The sequence below is a fragment of the Peromyscus eremicus genome, chromosome 9, assembly GCF_949786415.1.
Source record: "Peromyscus eremicus chromosome 9, PerEre_H2_v1, whole genome shotgun sequence".
In the NCBI taxonomy this organism is placed as follows: domain Eukaryota; kingdom Metazoa; phylum Chordata; class Mammalia; order Rodentia; family Cricetidae; genus Peromyscus; species Peromyscus eremicus.
The window spans coordinates 42,349,675-42,355,559 of record NC_081425.1 but is presented as its reverse complement, the minus strand read 5'-3'; positions in this window follow the sequence as shown (position 1 = coordinate 42,355,559).

Below are 5,885 nucleotides of genomic sequence, written 5' to 3'. Positions count from 1 at the left end.
TGTGTGCCCTCACCCACACATATGTCTGGAGGATTTTGAACTTGTGACTCTTTCTCGGTGGCTTCTGCTTCGCAGTGAACTGGCTGGAAGCACCGTCCTGGCAAAACACACATCTCAGGTTGTCAGTTTGGGAGGAGGAGGAGGAGGAGAGCAATGGTCCTAGCGATGGGAAGGCTGTGGTCCTTTGTCCATGGCAGATAGCCTCCAGGTGCAGCTGTTTACTTTTTTGGAATTCATTATTGGGGCATGTGCTGGTCTTTGAGAAACCTACAGATATCTGCCTTGAAGATGTAAGTCTGGTCAGCAGATGGACCAGCACAAGTTGGCAAAACATACATGGGTATTTTCCCTGTGGAGGAGTTAGGTCATTGACTTTTGGTCATGACTGCTGTCCACAGCCATATCATCAGGGATGACAAATGTGCACGTGTGCCAAGAGGCAGTCGGGCAGAAGCTCCACGACATTCTCTCTGCCCCAGTGCACTCTCATTCCCTGGTTCCCTCCCACTCTGCCTTTTATATCTTCTCCTTTTGTGCTCTTTAGTTGCTTCTAGTCAGGGGCTAAGTCATAAGTCTTAAAGTCAGGGCTATAGTTGGAAAATCTTTGCTTCTCAAGACTCTTCTAGAAGGCACAGGAAAAAAAGCATATCTGCTCAGTAGGCTGGTAGTCTATCTTCCTAGGGTTCAAGACCCCACTTTCTTTACAGGACTCTTTGTTCTTCTTTCAAAGTCTTGCCTCCATCCCCATCTTACTATGTACTCCAGTGATCCCTCACCTAATGCCCAGATACCTAAGGGACTGAAAACATGCTTACCTATCATTTTGCCTATCTTCTTTTCTATTGATTTCTTGCATTTCACAGATGGGGCATATTTGATTTATCTGAGCAACACAATAAAAGCAGAAGCCAGTATTTGTTTATAAAGTCTTTATTGTCTGTATACTGCTATCCATGTTACCTTGGAGAAGGTGGGGGGTCCAAGGATGAATGAAGGAAGAGCCCCTACTTCCACAGTACTGTATACCCAGGACCTTGCCTGGCAGGAGCTTGGAGAATGGGCCTCCTGTTGCAGAACAGGAGGCTGTCTTCCCTTCAGCTTCAGCCTGATCTATTTGTCACTTTGGATTATTCCCCTTATACCCGACACCAAGAGGCAGCACCATCAATTGCGAGGATTCCCAGTGAGCACTGTTGTGGCATGGAACACAAATACCATTTCCTCTCAGTTCCTGCTTTCACAGGGCCTGCCTGAATACATTTGTATTGTCTCCAAACCTGGCACTTTAAAACAAATGAAAAGGCCCCTGAATGACAAACACAGCACATATAGTGGGAGGGCCATTTGCAGGGAAATGGTTGCAAGGAGAATCGGTACTTTATGAATATTCACTGAAGTGTAAACCTGCACATTGCTCATACGCTTTTCTGCATTCTAATTTGCCCATGAATGCAAATGAGTCCTGTTTAAAATAGAGAGGGGGAGAGCGGGCTCTTTGCAGAACACCTAATTGAAAGATGTTTGTACATCGTGTTTGATATTTAGTAAACAGAGAGACAAATCTGATCATTTTCTAAATGAGACCTCAGAAACAATAAAAAATAATGATCACAAAAACCTGGAGAGTTGGAAATGTGCAGAACTAAATGCTTCCTAAAAAGAGGGACATAATTACTCTGTCTCAGGGTGCAATTAGTGTCCTAATTATACGAAGGTGTATTTTGCTTATCTCCTCACTAAACCCTTTGTTGAAATTTAGTTGACTCCTGGAGGAGCCATCTGACAGAGGGGATGGGCCATGTACTCAGCATAGGCAATGGATAGTCCTTGGGGGGAGAGGGGCTAGATAGATGATACTTTGGGAAGTCCCTTCATCTTTCTTCTAGACTGACAGATGGTTTCAGTCTGGGTTGGACCGCTTGCTGCTGCTTTCAATGCAGGAGTGTTACCTTTTTGGATTCATGAAAGCCACTCAATCAAAGATAAAAAGGCAGGCCAGTGTGGGAATCAATAAAATCTCTACTTTCAGCTGGAGTGTCTAATAGTAATTCTTCTCATGTCACTGCTTGGTTAAACAGTCATACTCCTGCTAAAAGCCCTACAAGACATAATAGATTCATGTGGCTTTGCTCTATTGTGTTGCATGTGGCCTGGAAAAGGGAAAAGGGGCTTCTGGTTTTTTCAAAGACACATGAGACACTGAGGCATTGTGTATCCAAGTGCATTCTCCCATTGTGGACCATCCCATTAGAGTTTTCCTCAAGTGGAGGTCTTCTCAACATATCTGATTGCAAACTCTCCTTTGGAGACATTTTATACTGATCTTCAGTTACTCTGTTGCATACATTTAAAGGCTGTGTGTGTTTGTGTATGTGTATTATTATTATTGGGAGGATCATAAAAATAAGCGGTTTTTTTTTTTTAATTTCAAAATGAATCAATTGCAAACGTTGAGATCGGTTACTGAGAAGTCAGTAGAGAGTGCCACACATTTCAAGGCTGCAACAAGAGAGGACAAATGGCGTCACAGCAGAGTGGCAGGCAGGGACTTTGGTGATGGCTTCTCATAAACAAGTGGATTTGGAGCTGGGAGGCAGGTTCTAAAGGTGGTAAGGGACGGTGTGGTCAGGATCTGTGCGGGCTATTGTTACTCTTCCTAGCATATGCCAAGACATGTAAATAGTTCCAAGGCCAGAAGCACTGAACCTCAGAGGGACAGCATGCTTTTACTCTCAACCTTCCCTCCACCAGGCTTAGAGAGAACAAAACAAAATCACACACACACACACACACACACACGCACGCACGCACGCACGCACGCACGCACGCACACGCGCACACACACACACACCCTAGGGACTTTGAATGAATGAGAACTACAGGACTTGCTATTTTACCATCTGGGGTGAGAAATAAGTGATGGAACAAGCCACACTGTGTTGACCATGCCAAGCAGACCCTTTGATTAGGAATGTCCCTTGTCAAGGCTTCTGCTGACGCTGCCTTCGCCGAGTTCCTTCCAGCCAAGGCCCTGTCCCACCCTTTGCTCCCTTGGAAGATTTGTCTGCTACTGTCATGTGGATCCAGAGCCCTATCTGGCATATCAGGAGGGATTGTAGCAGACAGGAAAATATTGAGCGTCTTCCTCCTGGCTGACCCCTCACTCTCCTCCCCAGGAAAACCTCAGCAGATGTAGACAAGATTTTAATAGCTACATAAAGAGAAGTGCATGACAATCTCATTAGGGGAGTCATAATGGCCCGCCGGAGGATCTCAGAGAGGACAATATATCAACGTCTAGTTTGTTACGGCGTCCCTGACGATGGCCATTTGCCCCTTCTCATAATCGCCCATTCATCACCCAATTGCCCAGCTTCCAATAATGCTTCACCCTCACTGGCCTGGGCCTCCCTTTGAGGCCCTTCTACAATTGTTGACACCACTCTTTAAGTGTGGCTAAATCAGGACCGGTAAGTGACAATCATAAAAAAGCAGTTAGTGGGCCACCCCACTGCTTGCTGTGATATGGCACATTAGAACTCTTTTCTTTCCCAGCAGTCCCAGGCCACACTTCATCCAAAACCTAACATCTGCAGGAGGTCAAGGCAGTGAGGCCCACGGGTAGCGGGGAGGGCTTTCCAACCATCTGCCAAGGAAGAAAGAAGAATCTAAATATTCTGAAGACCTTCCTTCTTCAAGTTGTTAATGGTGGTTGAGGGTAAAAGAGTTACTAACGGTACCAGCCCATTGTCTTCCTTATGCCTCTCTGAGGACGATGGACATAATTAAAATCAAAGTCAAAGCTGAGTTCATTTTCCCCCCTTAGAGGCTTAAATGGCCTGGAGTAGTTTCCCACTCTTTTTTTTTTTTTCCCCACTTGTACCAGCCCTCCTGAGCTGTTGAAAAATTCAACATTCCTATAAACTACAGTACTTTGTAAAGGTCACACGCCAGTTAATCTAAACCCGAGGTCTGGAGCGCAGTGTGCAGTGGCTGTGGCAGTAGCTGTCCAGCCTGGTGATGTGGGGCCGGCCTGTGGAGAGTAGAGAGCTGCACGAGGCAGGATACAGAGCTCTTTAAATATTGCCCAGCATTTCCTGGATCAGCATGATATTTAAAGATTTTTGTTCCACCTGCCTGCGAAATATAGAGTCCAGCCGAGAGGCAAGAAAATGAATATGGATTTCTTGCCCTTTCAGTGTATTCAATCCAGAAAATAGCCATTTCTTTTTTTCTTTTTTCCTTTTTTTTTGCCGAACTGGGAACGGCAGGCTTCAGGCAGCCACGATTACAATCATGCATCATGAATGAAATGTGCCATTTGGAGAAAATCAGCCACTCATTCCATTTCAAAACCCCACACAAATCAATAGTGCTAGCAGAGGTTTGGGGCCGAACTGGAGGTTGTACTGGAACTAAAGTACTTTCTCCACACACTTCTGGTACCCAGAGCAGCAGGCAAGGGTGGACCCTGTGCCTGGGGCTCAAACCAGAGGATGATCAGCCTACAGAAGCTGGGTGAATTCTCCACGTGATGAGCAAGGGAGACGGTGTTGAGGGCTCCCACACCGGGCACGGTCACAGAACATGCTTCCTTGCTTGAGCTCTGCTTGCACTAGATTTTTACTGAGCCTTGTTCTCAAAGGATTTACACAGTGTGCCTGGAGACAGGAGAGCATGCACTATCGATGCAAGCCCTTCCTTCATGTAGCTTTTAGATGTCAACAAGGGGGATAGAAACGTTACTGGATGATTGTAATACAGCATAAAAACGCACAACACTTGGGGGATAGTCAACCTTTTGCTTCCCATTTTTTTATGGGAGAAATGAGGAACTTTAAACAGCTAAACCCTCAAGGGAGTCTCCCATTTTGGGATAGTAAGCAATCGGTTGGGCAGTGAGATGAACAAATATTCTTGTCTCACCTTGTTCCCAGTGTTTGGTCCTTTTGTCCTAAAAAAAACATCACAGCTCAGCTGCAGACACAGCCTCATGCTGATGAAATGTGAAGTCACACAGAGGTGCCAGATAAATGTTATGGACTTGAAGATATTTTGGCAGTTCAGAGCTCCTTGGGACTTTGGAGGAGACAGAGATGGTTAAGAGCCCAGCCACTGCCAGATACACTTTTCTCTGCACTGTCTTAACCATTCCCCTGGCTCCCATTACTCACATATGGACAAGGCTCCTAAATCTGTATCTTCGGCTGAGACATTTCCCATGAGCCTCTCTCTTGGCCAATCCTACCCATCTTACATCTAAGCAAATGCAAGTAGCATTTGCTCCAAGAGATTTTGGTCTTTGTGCCAAGTTAGATCTCCTCTCAGACACTCTGGTGTATCCAGCTCTTTATCATCTCACTCATCACAGCCATTCTTGCAAATACACGTTTAATCAATCTGTCTCCTAAGGCTGCAATGTCCTCAAGGGAGAGACCGTGTCTACTGAACTCACTGTTCCTTCTCTAGGTCCATTATAATGCTGGGAATTTATCTGTATTAGTTTGTAATTTCTTATATAAATTATATAAGAACAGCTATCTTAATTCTTCTAGAGAATAAAGTTAACGAATATCTTCTGTTAACGCTTACATCCAGACCATTTCATCCTGTTTGGTTAATCCCAGAGTACGATGGAAACCATGCCAGTATGCTATCATAATAATGGATTGTGGGGTCTTAGGTAGATTTTCTTGAGAATCAGAGGTTAAGGCAAGGTTTAGGTTTCAACATGTTATTTGAAGATATAACACAAGTGAAGGAAGAAAAGAACCGGGAAAGGATAGGGAGCCAACTCCAGGTTATATGCCTCTGTGCTTGCTACTGCTATATGTGGTACAAATTACAGATATTACCACTACCAACCAACTGACCAACCAACCAAC